General features: G+C 38.6%; 1 protein-coding gene across 2 annotated transcripts in view; it reads left to right on the forward strand.

Annotated features, from left to right (window-relative positions):
* Positions 1-20,234, forward strand: part of PRKAR1B (protein kinase cAMP-dependent type I regulatory subunit beta) — a 247,453-nt gene that overhangs the window by 91,537 nt on the left and 135,682 nt on the right. The gene's annotated exons all lie outside the window — the stretch shown is intronic.

Consider the following 20,234-nt stretch of genomic DNA (forward strand, 5'->3'; position numbering starts at 1 on the left):
AGAATACAAAAAAGTATAAAACATGATGCTTTTTCTCAAAGAATTCCCAATTTATTTGGCATTTACTGACGCAGTAGTTACTTGTTCTGTATCGTTCCAAATGTAGTGCTTACTTGTGGATCAAGAACCAGGGCGGTATAGCGAAGAGAGAACTGACTTAAACTAGATGATCTAGGTTCGAATTTTGCCTTTCCACTTACCACAGGCTTTATGCAAATCACTTAATCTCCTTAATTGCCTCCTCTTGAGGGCACCAGATTAGAAAACCTAATTGGAGGAGCAGCAAAAGTGCCTAAATCTAAAGTCAAATGAACTAGATTCAAATGTAGTCTCCATGATGACTCCCTGTGTGACACTGAGGAAGTCACTGAACCCCTCTGTGACTCAGTTTCTCATTTTGTATTCATGTAAATTGAATCATTCAACAAGCATTTATTAAATACCTACTGTATTTGTGGCACTCTTTTTAAGCTTTGGAGGAGCTAAGACAAAGACCAAAATGCTCCCTGCTCTCAAGGAGTTTACATTCTGTTGGGGGGAGCAGTTTTTATATTTTTATGGTAAAATTTGAGGGCTGGATTATATGACTTCTAGCATCCTTTCTAGCTCTAAATCTGTGATTCAAAGTGTGCAGGAGTTTAGAATAGGGGAAATGAATGAGAAATAAAAGTTGGTGGAGTGGACAAGACTTGAACTTAGCTTGGAAATCAATTTAATTGATAACATCTTTTCAGCGCCCCTTTAATTCTAGTCTATCCTGTACATAGCTTATTTATACATGGTTGTTTGCGTGTTGTCTTTTCCCATTACATTGTGAACAGCCTTGAGAGCTTAGCACAGTACCTGGCACATATTAGGTGCTTAATCTTTATGACTAACCGAATGTTTATTAAGCACCTACTATGTCCAAGGTACTAGAGAGATAAATAAAAATTTTATTAGGGAGAGAAGAGGGGAAAGGCATTTTAGGCTGCAGAATGAGCTTGACTTTTTCTCATTTGTCCCTATTACTTTGCTCTACCCACCCACCCCCTCTCTGAATGAGGCATCATGTCCCTTTGTGTCTTTGCCACAAAGGAAGGGTAGCTTAGGGTATATTTTCCACAGTTTTAGAAAGAAGCATACCCAGTACCAGATGTGGCACAGACCTGGCCAGATGTACCTGTGAGAAAGCAACTATTCAGCCATTCTCTTGAAGAAGATGGATAGACAGGCTGTTGCAATACAGTTTGCTGGTATAGCCCTAGTTGGAGGGTTGAAAACCTCTGGAAGTGAGGCTGGCCCAGGATGGCTTCTCTTTTGTGCTGGGGTTGGACTCTCTCAGAAGATAAAAAGATAAGAAGTGATTTTCTCAGGGGTCCATTAACATTCATTTGAGGAGGGTGTGAAAGCGGAGGCAAGGAGGAAAAATTGGTTCTGTGGCTGACCAATCTGGCAATTGGATTCCAGAAAAATTTAATAAACATCTAAGACACTGTGCTAGACAGTCCTTGAGGAATGTAGCATTCTACTGAACTTCTGAATAGACTTCCTAGGCAACTTGGGGTCATGGGAATTTGTACAACTCACTCCTCCTCTTTTCCTCCTGCATGCAAAAGGAGAAATAGTGATTTAAAAAAAAAAAAAGGGCTTACAGTCTAATGTGGGAGACAACGCACAAATAGCTACATATAAATGAGGACAGCAAAGCTGAGAAATGGATACAATGCTGGATCAGGAGTCAGGAAGACTCCTCTTCCATAATTCAAATTCAGCCTCAGACACTTACTAGTTGTGTGACCCTGGGCAAGTCACTTCACTCTGCCTCAGTTTTCTCATCTGTAAGATGAGCTGGAGAAGGAAATGGCAAATCACTCCACTATCTTTTCTAAGAAAATCCCAAATGGGGTCACAGAGAGTCATACACGACTGAAATGTCTGAACAAAAACGAAAGTACGAATGAGATACAGGATAAGTTGGACATAATTTCTAAGGGAAGGCACTACCATTAAAAGGGGTCTAAGAAGACTTCTTGCAGATGGTGGGATTTTGGTTGGGACCTGAGGAAACCAGATAAGAGAGTTTAGGAATCGAGACTGCTGATGGAAATGCCCAGAGTTGGGTGATAGGGTATGGAAAGAACAGGAAGATAGTGTCATTGTATCATAGATTCAGTGTAGGGGAGAATGATGTAGGAATACTAGAAAGATAGGAAAGAACCAGGTTATAAATGTCTTTAAAAGTCAAACAGAGGATGTTGTGTTTGATCTTGGAGGTAAGGAGACCCTGGTCAGACCCTTGTTTAGGAAAATTACTTTGGTAGCGTGTAGGGACAGATTGGAGTGGGATCAACTTCCACTCAGGAACTGGTAGAGCTCTTGTGTGTAACATACATGTGTATGTCATCTGTTATTTTGTTGAGATGTAGGAGAATGAAGTGAATGCAATAGCTTGTTCTTTGAGCATGTCACAAGACCTGGGTTTGAGACTAAGCTCAGATGCTCAAATAAACTATATCACCCTGAGCTTCGGCTGAGCCTTAGATATCATCTGTGAAATGGGGATAATGCTTAGACCACCTATTTCAAAAGATTGTTCTGAGGCAAGTGCTTTATAAGCATAAAGTGCCCTATATATGAGTTTCAAAGCTTGACAGCCGAATTTTCTAATTAATAAAAAACCAACAAAATGTCAACCAGAAAAAACATTCTAAAACCTAAGACTTTGCCAAATTCAGCTGTTCTGCTCTGAACACACTCAAATTACTTTCTGAAAGTTGGATTGATTTTTAAAAAAATAATAAAACATCCTTTCATCTGTGTCCACATATGTATATGGCATTATGTTAGCTCAGTATTATACGAAATACATGAGATTTTAAAGCAGGTGACGTTGGCACAGACAGCCCTCAACAATCCCCAGCTATCTCCCACCAAGAAAGGCACATATGCCTCCCCCAAAAAGAGAGAGAGAAAGTTAAGCCACAAAAACAAGGTGATTAATAATAAAAATGGACATTTTTATAGACTTTGGAATTTCTGTTATGTAACATGAGTTCATTCCCCTTGCACCGCCAGTTCCCAAAATGGCCACCTCCATTTGTTTGTGGGAGGCTGGAGAGAAGGTGTGACCTTAGACTATCTTTATTTCATGGTGGGCAAGGAGGGCATTTATTTGGAGGAATGGACAAGAAAGAGTGAGTGGTTCATGCAAAAGGAAGAGGAGTACGGAGTTCTGGAAACTAGGAGAGATGGGTGTGTAAGGACAAAATAGGCAGGGACAAGACATATTAAGCTCTGTAATCTGAGACCTAGAAATGAAAGGTCCCCGAAGGCCTCAGTTCGATCTAGTTAATTTCCACCAGCTCTTCATTTGTAATCCAGTAGGTTAAAATGATGTTAGCTGGCATGAACTCCTCAGAGAAAGGACCATACACCAATTTGTAGGGAACTCAATTGCCTTAAACTGTTTATGCTCAGGAAAAGTGGAACATCTTCAGGCAACTCTCCAGAACATTTTGGTGAAATTCCTTATTAGTTATGGAGGAAAAAGTGCATTTTTGATGTAACTCTGGTACTAATTAAGGGAAATGAATAATTACTGTATTTTGCCAGGACAATACAATCTTATAAAAGGAGGAGAGAAAGAATAGTGGTTTGAATGCTCTACTTGGAGTAAAAAAACCAACTTGAATTCAAAACTTGTTTCTTACTCATATTAGCTTTGTCCTGGGCAAGTCACTTAGACCCTCTCAGTCTTAGTTTCCTCATGTATAAAAAGGGGCTAATACAGCTAGATCTGGATCGGTATGAATGAAGAATCCCCAGAAGTGGTCTCATTATTTGAATTTCCACCATATGTCTCTGTTGAGCTGAAACAATGACAACAATTTGCATAATTACAACTTCAAATAGTGCAAATTCTAATACAGGCAACCACTTCAGGAGATAATTATTTGCACTAATTAGTACCGTACTTTTATTTCTGGTCTAGGATCATAGATTCAGAACTAGAAAAGTCCTTAGAGGTCCTTATGTTCAACATCTTCATTTTGCGGATGAGGAAACTGAGGCCCACAGAGGTTAACTAAATATTCTTTGGGTCCTTGGGTAGAAAGCAACAGAACTGAGATTTAGAATCAGGTCTTTTGACTCCAACTATCTTTCACTAGGCTATTTTGGAGTCTCAGATGAAATAATGCATATAAAGTACTTTGCAAATGTAAAGGCTCTATACAAATGTCAGTTGTTATTACCACTAAATCAAGTAAACAAACAAAAAAAGCCCTCCACTTGCTTTCCATTGACGTCATTCACAGCAGAACATGCAGAATTTTTGACTAGGAATTCATATGTAGATTTCAGTAGGCTGAGAAAATTAAGATCCTCTCAACTATGAAATACTTATATTAATTTATGAAAGCCATGGGAAGAGGGGAAGACAAAATGGATTCAACATGTCATTTGAACCCTGCATCCTTCACAGAGTTATTATTGCCATCTTAATAGAGCTTGCAGAGAGAATTTGCTGTTGGCCCATGAGTATGGGCTTATGTAATAATTTTGCTTGAGTGGCCACAGGGTGGCCCTACATATTGTAGGATATGAGGCCTTTTCATTTCTCCTTTTACACTTTAAACAGTTTAGGACTCCAGAGCTTAGCATTCAAGGCATTCAGATTGTGAGTGTTGAAAGCTGACACCTGAGTGTTTGAAAGCCCCTTAGCCCTAATAGGTGTGGGCTTCTCAGAATTGCATTTAGCTCCTCTGCAAGAGCAGCTGCTTTCCAGCTTAACGTCATATTTATTTACGCCAAGCCACACTCAGAAAGGATTGTAGATATTGGAGTAAACAGATGCTTGAAGATGCAGTGGGATCTTCCTAGACATCATGGACATCATGGTATAGATATCAGAGGATTTAGTGTTAAAAGAGACCTTAGAAATGACAGGTCCCAGCTCTTTCCTTTTGTAGATGAGAAAACTCAGGCCCTAAGAAATGAGGTAAGAGGGAGGTAGTGGGGATTAAATGGTCAGACCTATGTTTAGGAAATCACTTTGATAGCCCAAGGTCACACAATTAAGTAGAAGAGCAAGCTAGGATTTGAAGCCAAGCCGGTTTTCCAACTCCTTAGGCCTTACCAAGCCTTTTATTATAGCCTTTGATTGCTGTATGACACTACTTTCTTTTATGACATTAAAATAATTTTATTGATGTGCTTCGTTTTTGTATCACCTACATTTCTCACTGTCTCTTCCCTAGCCTGTCCAGAAATGCATTCCTTTTAACAGAGAATTTAATTGTTTTTTTCAGGTAGTACATTTTTTTAATAGTACTTGATTTTTTCCTCAATTGCATGTAAAATCAATCTTTAACATTTTTTTTTTAAGTTTTGAGTTCCAAATCCTATCCTTCTCTCCCTTTCCCCCCTCCTGCCCCTCCTCCCCAGAGCGAAACCATCATAACAGAGAATTTAAAGAGAAAGGAATACTTCACCAAAGCAAACTAACACAGAAACCAAGTTTAACACTACGTTCTGGTCTCTGTGCCCATTGTCCTCTACCTCTGCAAAGAAGGGAGGGAGGTGCATCCTCACAGCTCTGCTTTGGGTCCAAGACTGGGGTAGGGTGGGTTGTGGCTTGTTATAGGCAAGGCAAGGACTTGATACAGTAGATAGAGCCCTGAACCTGGAGTCAGGAAGATCTGAGTTCAAATCTAGCCTAAAACATTCTCTAGCTGTGTGACCCTGGGTAAGTCGCTATGCTTCTGTTTACCTCAGTTTCCTCATCTATGGGACAGCTAGGTGGTACAGTGGATACAGCACCAGTGCAGGAGTCAGGAGGACCTGAGTTCAAATCTCACCTCAGACACTTGACACTCACTAGCTGTGTGACCTTGAGCAAGTCACTTAACCCCAATTACCTCATTCTGGGTCATCTCCAGCCATCCTGATGAATTCTGGTTACTGGATTCAGATGGCTCTGGAGGAGAAGTGAGGCTGGTGACCTGCACAGCCCTCCCTCACCTGAAAAATACAGTCAAGTGCAAGTCATGTTATTATTTCTCTGATGGCATGGTCTTCTTTGGCAAGGAAGGATGAGCATACCTCATCTATAAAATGAGCTAGAGAAGGAAATTGCAAACTTTTCCAGTATCGTTGCGAAGAAAACCCCCCAAATCGGGTCTTCAGAGCATTAGATACAACTGAGATGACTGAACAACCAAGAGATATAATAGATGTGGTGTATATAAAAATATGGAGCTATAGAAAGAGTATTATATAGCTAGAACACAGATACAGTTGTAGATCTAGATACATACTGATGGACCAGATCCATGAGTTGTCTGTCAAAGTACTCATCACACTCTGTACAATATGTCTTCTTCATCCGCTTGTTCATTGGCCTTGTGCATTGTTAGGTAGAATTCTTGGAAGTGCTTGTGAATTTCATTTGGGAGGCTTAGCAATGTTTTCTACCTTGATAGAATCGGTACCACACTGATGGTAAATAGGAGCATCTGAGGGACCTCTCCATCTTTAGGAATTCTTTCATTTGGACTAGCATTTATCTCCTTGTTTTATGCCTCATTTCATGATCATCAACTTTATCATTATTGCATTTATTGAAAAATCCCTTAGGATCTTAACATATTTATGGAGATACCTATTTAGAGCAGAGTCTCTTGTATCTTCATTGTGCTTACTGAATCAGATTCCTTTTCTCAGACCCACAAATAATCATTGAAAACATATTCTCTGCTCCCCTTTTAGACAGTTTTGTGAATATAAAGATGGGATCTGCCATATATATCAATTGTTGAAGCTTCATATTTCCTTTTCATGTTTTGATTAAAGATAGCCTTTATATATGTATGTGAATGTATGTATGAATATGTGTGCATATATATATTATATACACACACTATAAGTATCTTTATAATATTTTTTTTAATGAAGATTTTGTAGCTATGGGAAAGTTTCTCTGATATCTTCTAGCTTAGTCTTTTTTGGTCCTAGTAATAATACCCATGAATTTCCTAATTCTTTAGCTTTCTTAACCTCTTTTACTTAGCTTGAAAACTGATCTCTCCATGTCCTCAGAACTGCGTTATCTTCAGTAGCTGGACTTTTTGTTTGTTTGTTTTTGGTGCTATTTCTACTTCCTCATGTAGCATTTTAGGGATTATGATGTTGAGGTCCAAATATAGTGATTCCACCATCCTGATTTCATTTAGTCTGTCTTGTGGTTCCCATAAAGTTAATATGTGAGCATTTAGTCACTGAAAGAATTAAAATTAGTTTATATTCCAATATATAATATAATAATACAGTATTCAAGATTAAAGTCATCAAAGGTTAAGAGTCATGGGCCCTTCTTGACCTTGGTGTTTCACATCAATCTTACTCACAAAGTTGGGGGACCTATGTTCAGTTGCATTTTAGTTATGTTCAGCTTAGGTGACCCCATTTGAGGTTTTCTTGGTGAAGAGAGGAATAGTTTGTCATTTCCTTTTCCAACTCATTTTATAGATGAGGAAACTGAGGTAAACAGGGTTAAGTGACTTGCCCAGGGTCACACAGCTAGTAAGTGTCTGAGGCTGGATTTGAACTCAGGAAGATGAATCTTTCTGACTATAGACCTGGCACTCTATCCACTGTGCCATCTAGCTTCCCTGAATTATTTATACCTGTTTATAAACTAGCCAAGCAAATGAATTGTTCTTCAGCTATAACTATTGGAAAATAGGTTCTAATAAAATTTAAAAATATATGTGTATAATTGTGCCATAAACATGTCTCAGTTTTGTGTTCAGAAATACTTGGTCACCATTCACATATGTCCTTCTTCGCCTGTCTCTTGAAATCCCTACCTCCTTTCAAAGTTCAGCATTAAGGATCATTTTCTGTGTGACTACAGGAGAACTTTCCTAATTCCCCTATCTATGGACCCCACATTTACTTTGCATTTTTTCAGTATGTCCTTCTTTGTTCAGGTTGTTTAGGATGTTTTCCCCCTATGGAATATAAGCTTTTTGAGAGCAGTTTCCATTTTCATTATTGTCTTTTTATCCCTTATGTTTTAATCAAGTGCCTTGCATACTATCAGAAAATGAAAAAAATGCTTCTTGAATTCAGCTGGATTGATAAAGAGTTGTTTTGGTGCTTTAGGGTATTAGATTTTCTTCTTGCAGGGCAGGTGGCAGGCAGCCTGATTTCCATTCTCACATCATTCCAGTCTGACACCTGCCTGTGCAATGCTACTGTACCTAGCCAAATGTGCCAAGGTTAGGTAGATAATATGCATTTTGATAAAGATCACTCATCTGCATTAGATTGATAGCATCATTCACTCTTTGAGGGTCCTGAGGGAATAACAGCTTTAGAACACATTATTTTGCACTTGCACATTCTTCAGATTAGGGAAGACCAGTAAATAGTGGATATGCTGCAGCTGAGTAAGTATCATATTAAATGTCTCTGATAAAATGACTGATGATAGCTAGATCCTGTTTAGAGCAGTGCAAAGAGTTTTTCCAATATCTTTCATTCCTCCCTCCCTTTTTCCTTCTCTCCCTCCCGCCCAAGGGCTGAAATGAACTCAGTTCTGGCTTTGGGAGCATAATGTGTTTTGAACTGGTATATATCTTAGCTAGGTCACTGGTCCAAAAATCAATGTCAGAATCTTGACCTCTGATTTCTGTTGCTTGTTTGTTGTTTCTCTGCATCCAGTTTTCCCTTTTAGTCTGCTTCCATTCCATACTTCTCAAGGAGGAGATAGGACCCCTGAAAATGTGATGGGGTCATTGAGTTTTGGGGCTCTGTCAATAAGCAGGAGGGATTAATGTGGTAGAGTTGGAGAAAAAAACCAATTTATGGAATCAGGCAGAATTGAGTCAGGGGCTCTGCCCCTAATCCAGCAACAGAAGCACTGGGAAACAACTTCATCTCCTAGGGTTTCAAGCAATCCTACCTCTTTTCTTCTATCTCTGTACTCTCTGTCAGGGTTTCTTAGCCTGGGGAGGGTATGAGGTCTCTGAGCTTTATTTTTTTAAATGTGTTGATAATTATATTTCAATTTAATTGAATCTTTGTAATTTTAAGTATTTTATTTTTATTTTATTTTATTTAAGCATATTTATATATACTTATATATTTAAGTATATTTGTATATAATATATTAAGCATATATTATATATAAAATATATTTAAGTATATTATTAAGTAATTTAAGTATTTTATTCATTTGTAATTGTAAGTATTTTATTCATTTAAAACATTCTCAGAAAGGGTCCGTAAATTTCACTGGGCTGCTAAAGTGGTCCAGGACACCCACAAAAAAGGTAAGAACCCATGTTCTCTAGGTCATTTCATTGTTTCCTCTTTGTTCCATTACCATCTCTAGGCAGATGACTTTTGAATCGATATATCCAGTTCTCACTTCTAAGTTCTATCCCCTATGCCACAAGCTGCCAGCTGCATATTCCCACCTGAGTATCCCAGAGACATTGGACCAAACCAGCTAGAAGCAGCTTGGTACTATCTATGGAAGGAACACTAATTCTTAAGTCAGAGGCCCTGGGTTCAAATTCTGTATGTGCTACCTGCTACCTCTCAGAGCCTCAGTTTCCTCATCGGTAAAATAAGACATTTGACTTGGAGTTCCTAGGTCTAGATGTGTACTTACGATGTCTGAAATGGAACCCACCTAAACCTACCTCTCTTCACTTCTCTGTTGCCTTCTCATTTGTCTTTGTCATCTTGTATATCTAATCAGTTGCCACAGCTGTGTCCACAAAACATCATCTGCATCCATCCTCTTTCCTCTAATCCAGCAGTTTGCACCCTATGGAGGCCCTCATCACTTCTGCCTGGACTATAGCAAGAGCCTCCTAATTGGTCCCTCTGCCTCCAGCCTCTCCCCTAGACAGTCTGTCTTCCTAATAGTCATCAAATTGTTATTCTTAAAGCATAGGCCTGCCCAAGTTCCTCTCCTGCTTAAGGAGCATCAGTGTTTTCCTTTGCCTTTAGGATAAAATACAAACTTCTGTTTGGCATTTAAAGTCCTCCACAATCTGGTTCCAACCTATCTTTCCAGACTGATTTCATATTACTCCCCGTCTCTCTGTGTTCCAGCCAAATTGGCTTAGCTGCTATTTCTCATGCACAATATTCCACCCGGTTTCTTGTCCCTAGCTATCACTGTGCCTGGTACACAATAGGCACTTAATGGATGCTTCAACAAGTCAGCAAACATTTATCAAGCATCTACTGTATGTCAGGATACAAAGAAAGGAAAAATAGGCTCTCTCTCAAGGAAATCACAATTTAATAGGGGAAAGAGTTTGCAGGATAAATCAGAGTTAATTTCAGGGGGAAAGCACGAGCATTAAGGGGGACGAGGAAAGGCTGAGACTTGAAAGAAGGCAGAGAAGCCAGGAGGGAGAGAGTTATAGGTCTGGGGGAACAGCCATTGAACAAATTGCTGACGAATTATCAATCTGCATTTCCTATAGGAATTTCCACACCAGGAGTTCCCCACAGCAATACATAATTCTGTTGCTCCATCTCCCAGATATAAACACTAAATAATTTTTTTAGTGTTTGTCCCACACAGCCCCATCCCTACTTCCAACTATATTTTTTCTAACTATAAGTGTATATATTCAACTATATTTATTTTAGTTTGGAAAGTCAGGTGACACAATGGATAGAGTGCTGGGGGCACAGAGTCAGGAAGACTTGAGTTCAGATTTGGTTTTAGACATTTATTAGCTGGGTATGTCACTTAACCTTTATTTGTCTCAGTTTCCTTGACTGTCAAAGTAATGATAACAGCACCTATTTCCCAGAGTTGTTGTGAGGACAAATTGAGATAATAATTAAAAGCCCTTAGCATAGGGTCTGGCACATAATAAGTGATATGTAAATGTGAGCTGGGCAGCTAGGTGGTATGGTGGATAGAGCCTGGAGTTCAGAAGACTCATTCCTGAGGTCAAATCCAGCCTCAGACACTGAGTAGCTGTGTCCTGGGCAGTGTCCTGGGCAGGACACTGAACACTGAACGTGCTGGAGAAGGAAATGGCAAACCAATCCAGTATCTTTGCCCAAAAAAGTCCAAAAGATTCAGGCATGATTGAACGACAACAAAATGTTAGCTATGATAATAATTATTTTAAAAATTTCACCCCTTATTATCAGCACATATATGTAATCATAATTAGATTAGAGATTAATTGTTTTCTTTGTCAAGTCATGTCTCCCCAACTGAACTCCTTGAGAAATATGTCAGGTATATGTCAGGTATATCTTTTGTATCTTCTTTAGTGGTTAGCAAAGTTCTAGGCACATAAAATAGTCCTCAATAAATATATTTTGAATCAAACTAGTAAAATGCATAGTCCAGAAAATATTTGCCTTGATACCAAACAACTCTTGTACTGACAAACATGAAAATCAAGTGAAGGCCAAGAAGTATGAGCAAATGGTGTCAGTTTGATAGTTTTGCTCATTACGAAGATGAAGTCTCAGTTTTGAAGAAACTTGAGGAGGCCAGCTAGATCCTGAATTTGAGAAAGAAGGGACAAAAAAGAGTTAAAAAAAAAGGTCAAAAAGGAGAAAAAAGGAACCTAGTTGAATTACCCCTAATTGGTTAAAATAGGGGTTCCCAATGGATTTCTAGTTGATAGTTGGACTCCACCAATGATTTTCTCATTCTGCCATCTTACTCCACTCTGTGGATAACTTTGTTCATATGTGGACACAGGCTTTTTTGCATGACTATCCTTTCTTTATTCCTCCTAGTTGCTTAGGAATGAGAGAAGTTTGAAGAACAGGTTCGTATTGTGAGTGAATAATCATGGGAACTAGTGGTAGTGGAGGGGCAGGTAGTTGGCTCAGTGTTGGCTGAGCTTGGTGTCAGGAAGACTCATCTTCCTGAATTCAAATCTGGCCTCAGACATTTATTAATTGTGTGACCCTGGGCAAGTCACTTCACCCTGTTTGCCTCAGTTTTCTCACCTATAAAATGAGCTGAAGAAGGAAATGGCAAATTTCCTAGTATCTTAGCCAAGAAAATCCCAAGTGGGATCACAAAACAAAAAGGACATGAGTGAAAATGACAGAACCACAGACTAGTACTGCAGCCGTTAATCGCTGGAGGACTGACACGGAAAGAGCTTAATGAACCTCTGAGTTTGGGAATGGTTGTGGGTGGGGAGAGGGCATAGGTTCATTTTGATCCAGTGCCTCATAGGTGACAAAGCACAAATAAATAAATACCAAGTGGTTCCTCAAACAGAAACTACAACTGCTGGCCAGAGGACCAATCACTGACCGACTCTCAGTTTTCCTTTGGCCCACAGATTCTCCAGTGAACCCAGACAATGTTGCTTTGTATCTCAGGGTACTGGGGCAAAGGGAAATAGATAAGAGACCCATGCATTATAAAATGAAGGAATGACAAGTCAGGGGTTTGGGGGCTTGTCTTAGGCCAAAGGTGAGAAGATGGTAAAATTTGTCTCAAGTTTTTTCCCTTCCCTGTTAGCACCCAAGGCCTGCATGCTGACCCTTTCCTGACTGTCTTCTTGAAATATCCTCACCTAAGGCCTTTTCTTTCTGTTCTTGACTTTTTCCTCTCTCCTTTCCAAGTCTAAATTTATTCCTGCTGAGTCATATTCCCTCAAGGCCTTCTTTTCCTCTGGCTAACCTGGTAAATTAATTTGAACTAAGATGTTAATGGCTGATAATGGCTTAATACATTACCTTGCACACCTTGAGGCTTGATAAATAGCTGTTGAATGACTGAGGAAAGGCTGGAAATTAGGAAGGAATAAAAGCCAAGGAGTGTTAAAAGCTGGAAGGAACCTTAAACATGTTAAGTTCAACCTTAATGTTAGCCCTTTTACTAGCCTAAGGCCCTGTAGTATCTTGTTAAAATACAGAATGAACCTGGAATTAGAAATTTCTGCTCGCTGGGAGCAACCTTCTTGGTGCTCCTCAGATTTTTCTTCACGGATAGCCTCTCTTCCTCCTGTCATAAGACTAGTTCTTCTAATGTGTAAAGAAAAATTCAGGATAACAAATCCGTGGGTGACAGCCTATCAAGCCCTTACTCTTTCCTTTGGTTTCTCATCTTTCAGTCATTTCACTGCTAGCTGCCATGTTCTCTGAATCAAACATTGGGACACATGCTCTGAAAAAGAAATTTTTTCCCCCTGATTAGGGAATTATTTATGTGAAAAGTCTTACAAAATTATATTTTCATAAAATTAGTCTAATAAAATAAAATATTATAAATATTAAATCATTTTGGGAAAGGGAATAAGCATAAACATAGTACCTGTTATCTGCTCAGCACTGTGCTAAGTGATTTACAAATATTATCTCATTTGATCTTCACAACAACCCTGAGAAGTAGATACTGGTATTATTCCCATTTAAAGATGAGGAAAATGAGGCACACAGAGTGAGTAGTAAGTATTTGAGTCTTCCTGACTCAAAAACCTGCGAAAGTAGGATCTTTTGCTGTTTTTGTTTTAGTATAATCAAGTGCCTTTAATGTGATTAAAGAAGATTTTCCCCACCCATTAATGGGCCTGGAAAGATTTATAGGAAGGCCCACACCTTTTGTTAATGAGGCACTGGTTCTCATGGGTTGTGATGCCCTCTGTCTCTAAAAAGTATATAAACACTCTGAGGTACAGTTTTACTTTGGGTCTTAGTTTTTGAAAGAAGCTTTGTGTGCCAGATGAGACTCTGGGAAGCCGTTAAGCAGCACCCCTGCCTTTGAAAACTCAGATGTTGGTGCTTCCCTGTCTGGTAACTATGGATGTATATATGTATGTATGTAATGGTCACATGGTTGGATCTGTCTGTTGATCTATGATATATGTATTGCTTATTTCAGACAGTTGGAAGCATGTCTGTTGATTCTGATTTCTCTGTATTTCTTTGAAGTTCAGGGTGCTGACTTTTCCCCCTGAACTAAGTGAATGACATATGTGCTTGATTAAAATGATTGTTGACCCCTCACAAGTTGCCTTTCCTTTTAGAAATGCAGATTGAAGAGCCTGCAGGCCCTCCTGTGTATGTGGAGTGCTTGCTTTTGCAACTACTAAAATAATTTAGTTATGTTTTTTAACCTATGACCTTTATTGAAAGCAATAAAATTTCAGGAAGTGATTTTGAATATACACCAAAGGATTTCTGTCACCACAGTGCAAGTAGTCAGTTTTGCCTTGCTGGGGCTCATGCCCCAAGTTTTTGTATTAGGATGCATTCTGATGAAACTCCAATAATACTCCAATAGCAGACTTGTGGATTAGAAAACCCCACAGACAAACCATGAAGCTACCATCACCTGAATATGTAGTTATAGATGTACATAATATGAGCCAGTTTTGCACCTACTATTGTGATTTTCCATCTTTTATGGATATTAATCCTTTGTGACATGAATAGTTTTATTGTAACATTAAATGATTTGATTCATTCAATTACTCTTTGCTAAAATATTTCCAGGACATTTTATGGGAACAGTACAACAGAATACTTGGAATCGATGGTACTCCCTGTTCAACAGCTTTTTTTTTCTTCTTCCAGAAAACATCTCAAATTGTTAGATGTTTGGATTTAGTCTTTTTCTCCTTAAATCTTGATTTCTAAAAGAAATTTCAAAGATTTAACATTGCGATTGGGGCTGGGGAAGATTACCAGTGGATTTCATTCCATCAGTCTCTTAGGTGCACAATTATGGTCAGCCACCCAAGGTTTTAGATTCTTTCATCATACCTGAGTGAAGAAAAGGAATGGTTACGGTGTATGTTATGAGGCATAACTATAACATAATTAGACCAGTGTAAATTCTATGTAGAATGAATTTCATCAGTTTATGCACATTATATTTTTACAAAACAGGCCATCTTCAAGTATAGTACTGAGGTACACACCTTTTCAGAACTGATATCTTTGACTTATTTTAGTTCATCATATTTGCACATCTACATCTCTGTGTGTACACAAACATATGTTATATATGAGGAGCAGGAGGAGGAGACTAGAAAGAACCCTTAAAATTAGAAGTAGGAAAATATTACCTAAAGAATAATCCTCTGAGACCGATTGCTGTGGAAAACCTCAGCTTATATACATATGAATCTTTGTAATAAACTTCTTCCTTCCTTCCTTCCTTTTTCCTGTGATTTCATTGGTGTAGGAAATACTTTCTACCAATCTGTATTTTCATCTTAGACAGATGCTTGGAGGCCCTGATAGGCTGACTTGCCCAAGTTCATATAGCCCACTATGGGCTGGAGACAGATCTTGAACATAGGTGGTCTTGATTCTAAAGCCAGCTCTCTGACCCATTACTACATGATACCTCTCTGCTAAACATTTTAATTTCACAAAGTTATCCCAACCTTAATCTTATTATTTAGTGGTTATGAATATTGATTGGTTTTTGCAACTGCATGGAATGTTACTTCAAATTCTTATATAGGTAAGATACAAGCATTTTTTTCTCCCATTGCAGTATTATTTCAAATGTTAGATATTAAATGGTGAAAGGCATAGAACCCAATGGTTCCACAGGGATTTGTTTGTTCAGACCTAGAATTGAATTATCTTGAAGTCTTAAGGTAATGGTTTATTTTAATTATTTGTCTGATTTGCTATTAGTGTGATACAATGGACAGATTACTGGATCTAGAATCAGCACCTGAGTTTAAATCCTGACATGTAGGATCTTGGGAAAGTCATTTAATTCTCTAGTTCTTGTGTCCCAACTGTAAAATGAAGGAGGTGGATTGGGGAGAAGGGGAGAGAACAAGCATTTATTGAGCAGCTACAACTTGTCAGGCACTAAGCTAGGCTCTTTACTAATATTATCTAGTTTGATCCTCACAAAAACCCTGCGAGGTAATTCAATTCAGTAAACATTTATTAGGCGCTTACTATGTACTGGGTGCTAAACACTAGATATACAAAAAGAGGCAAAAGACGGTCCCTGCCCTCAAGGACCTTACAATCTAGTGGGAATAATAGTAAGAAAACAAATATATATAGGATAAGTAGGAAATAATTCACAGAGGGAAGCCACTGCAATTACGAGAGGTTGGGGAAGTAGGAGATGGGATTTAGCCGGGACTTAAAGGAAACCAAGTAAGTCAGCAGTCAAAGAAGAGGAGGGAAGAGCCATGAATGGCAGAGAGCCAGAGAGAATACCTCTAGCCAAGAGATGAAAGTGTCTTGTTTGTGAAACAGCTAGGAGGCTAGTATCACCTGATTGAAGAGTATGTGTTGGGGGATATAAGGTTTAAGAAGATTGGAAAGTAGGAAGGGGCCTGGTAATGAACAGCTTTGAATGCCAGAGAGACCATTTTGAATTTGCTCCTGGAGGCAATAGGAAACCATTAGAATTTATTTAGTAGGAGGGTGACATGATCAGGTAGGTATTATTATCTCCATTTTACAGATGAAGAAACTGAGGCAGGCAGAGCAGATTTGAACTCTTATTTTTTACCCGATAGGCTTGAGCAGCCTAGGTATAGATAGATAGAGCACCTAAATCAGAGGTGGAGAACCTGAAGCCTCAAGGTCACATGTGGCCCTCTAGGTCCTCAAGTTCAGCCCTCTGACTGAATCCACTTCACAGAACAAATCAGTTCCCCACTCCTCATGTAGATAATCACTATAATCCTATAAATTTATGATACAGTGTTTCTATTATTTTATTCTATTATGTACTCATTATATTAATGTCATAAATTATGTTAATGGTCCTTCAGGAGCTTAGATTTCTTTGTGTAATTCCATTACTTTAGGGTAGTGTAGGGTAAGTAGGGTAGGACCAAGATCCCTTTTTGACATCTGGCCAAGTACTATCACGTGCCCTTCAACCATTTTTCTATAGTTCTCTTAGTATTATTTCTGGCTCCCTGGTTAGTCCCATTGTTTACACAGTCTTCTCCTTCCTTAAGACAACTTTATCTGACCTTGGTCTTTTTCTTTAAGAAGATTTTTTTACTTGTTCTTATTTCCTTCTTTCTTTCTACCTGTTATGAACCTCCAATTTCCTTCCAACCTCTCCTACAGCCCCTACAATTTCTTTATCACTCCCCAAATCCCTCCCCTCCCAAATCTGGATCCTTGCATCATTCTTTGGGGATATTACTTTAAAATCTCTTTAAAGTATATCATGAGATGAGTGTCTGTATTTGTGACTAAAGCATCTCTGTTAACACAATGTCAGAGCCTTGCCCTTTGAAGAATTACTTAAAACTATTGATTCGTTTAACAGCTATGGAAAAAAACCAGAACCACACACAGAACACAAAAATAACCCAAATACCAAACTCTTGGAGATGGCTATTTTTGTAGAATTGCTGTTTATGTATTTTAACAGCCTACACATTAGGAGACTGGTATCTGATTATTATAAAAGGAGAAAAGCCTTTTAAGTAGTCACATTGAGATCACAAGATCCTAGTGTAGAATAAGTAAAGTGACTTCCTACCATCTAAACCATCTCATAGGATCATAGGATTTGGAATTGGGAGGGAATCTTCTATCCCTGAAAAGTAGAAGTGATTAAGGAAAAGGGCTAAGAGATCTCTACCAGTCTCTTCCGCTAGTACTGACTCCAGAAGCCACTTACGGATCGGATTAAGCCGTGGTTGTCTCTAGGAATTAAAGCCTTACATGGAAGGGAGAGTCCTTGGTCATTCTTATTATCATGGATTCACATCTCTAGGTTTATTCATAACTGTAGGTTCCTATCATTTTCAGTTCAGACCACAAAAGGATCGGAGTTCTTCACTAGAAAGCAAAATGAAACAAAACTAAGCAACCTGGTGGATATTTTGGTCAGATGAACAAACACATCCATGAAAGAGAATCTGACCTGTGTGCATTCTTCCCAAGATCTTGCCTTGCCATACAGGAGGGAGAAAAGTATTGTCACCAAGTAGGCAAGTTTTGCAACAAGCAATCAGTCCTCTCTTCTTTTTTCAGGAATAAAAATAACTCTGCAAAATAGCCAAAATGCAGTGCTTCTGGGAGATAGAGTTGGAGGTGAAACCTGTTTGACCTCTGATGAACCAGTTCAAAGGCATTTGTTTTTATGTTCAATCCAATGAGTTAACCCTGGTCCAGACCGCAGCATGGGCCTCATTTCATGGGCTTTTTGGCTCCACCAAATCTTTCTTTAAAAATTCTAAAGCTCAGTGAATCTGATGAGGTTTCCAGTGCTAGTCTCAATTACATTGTGTGGGAAGTTAGGATTTAATTGGGTAGGCTTTCGTACATATCTTACCCTTTGTCTTACCTCTGGCTATTAAGTTAAAAAATATTTTGTTTACAATTAGAAAAAAAGGTTAAGAAATTTTGTCTTGAGCATGTATGTACTCTTTATTTTTTTTTCCAGTACAAATGTGTTGGATAAACAAAGAAAATTCACTCTAGTGATTTTTGAAAAATACTATTCCACTTTATTCAGGCAGGGTTTATTCAGAGATTGAAATGTAGAGAGAAAAAAAGGACTGGAATATGCATGTATTTACATATATCTATCTATCTCTATATCTATATCTATATATATATATATAAACATTCACTCTAGTCATAACTTCCAATCCTTCTCCTCTCTTCCCATTTCTTATTCTTTAGGTTGTTAGGAAGGAGTGGGCAGAAAGGAGAGGGACAGAGAAAGGAGGAAAAAAAGATGAGAGATATAAGGAAAGGGTTACCTGGAAAAAGTTTACAAATGAAAAGCTAAAATGTCTTCTCCATTACTGTCTGCTCACCTAGAACTGGTTTTATTTGAAGAGAAACTTAAGCACTGGCCTGAGAACAAGGAGTTCTATGTTCTAGTCCTCGTTATGCCCCTTGATTAATTGTGAGACCCTGGTCAAAATTCATGTAACCTCTCTACCATACCTCAGCTTTGTTATCTGCAAAATGAGGGGATTGGATTAAATTATCCCCAAACTCCTAGCTCTAGCATTCAGTATGGTTGATTCTAAGTAGTAGAACTATCTGTGATTATTCTCATATTTCTATGTTGATTACCTCTTTCCATAGGACCATAGATTTGGAGGTAAGAAGGGTCCTTAAAAGTCATCTAGTCCAACTCTCATTTTTCTGATGAGGAAACCATAACCAAGAGAAGTTACTTGACTTGTCCAAGTCATACAGGCCATGGAGATATCAAACCCAGGTCCTCTGATTTTAAATGTAGTGTTGTATCCAAGCTCATCATGAAAACTGTGGTCTGCTGTAACTGCCAACTGACTGAAGGCTGTTCACTTGACTTCTCTTCTTAGGATCATAGAATCTTTTCTACAAGGAGATCTTAGTGGCCATCTGGTCCAGCCTCCCACTAGCCACAAGCATTTTCTCTTCAACGGCATGATAAATGGGCATCTTACCTCTGCTTGAATAAACATGAATAGAAACTTTCAGTAATTCTTCCTTATTGGGTTGTGCTATCATCTATAAGATTCAAAAGTTATTTTTCCTCCCTGCCATCCTTTCTCCACCTTGCAGTGTTATTTTTTTTCCTCTTTTTTCTACTGGTGAGTCACTGCAACAAATTCTATGTTCTCTCTTTTTCGCCACTTCTTGGGAAGAGTGCTATAGTTCTCAAAAAATATGCCTGTTTTATATCAAATGATTTCTGTCTAGGTTTTAACAAAGCTTAAAGAACAAATGATTTTCTAATTGGCTTAAATTATCTTGAGACTTTAGCATGTAACATTCTTAGTTGTTTATGGAAAAGTTCAGTTTTCAGAGCTGTCCTGATTAACAAAGGAGGTGATAGCAACAGTGAAACCTAGGCTTCCTTATCCCCTTAACCTTTTACTGCTGCTCTTAAACATTCAGAACCATAGTTTTGCCCCCCAACCCCAGGAGCCTTTAATGGCAGAGAGAGTCAGAGTTGAAACCTCTCAACCACATGTACTCAGAAAATGTAGAACCACTTGCACACTCTCCTATAAAAAAGAAAAGTCTTTTCTGGGGCAATGTCAAATTCTGGAACAGTTCAGGGATCTCATATTTGAGAGTTTCAGGACCCAGCTTTCTAAAGCATGAAAGGATCGTTTTCTTGGAAAAGAGAAGATCACAAGTATAGCCTGCGATCTGAAGCAACAGCAAGGGATTGAGTCACAGTATAGGGAAGCAGAAACTCGGCCTTTGACCTTCATGACTGTCATAAGTTATTTTAATAGTGTAAGTTTGAGGGGACAGGGGATTAG

The sequence above is a fragment of the Notamacropus eugenii genome, chromosome 3 (genome assembly GCF_028372415.1).
Source record: "Notamacropus eugenii isolate mMacEug1 chromosome 3, mMacEug1.pri_v2, whole genome shotgun sequence".
Lineage (NCBI taxonomy): Eukaryota > Metazoa > Chordata > Mammalia > Diprotodontia > Macropodidae > Notamacropus > Notamacropus eugenii.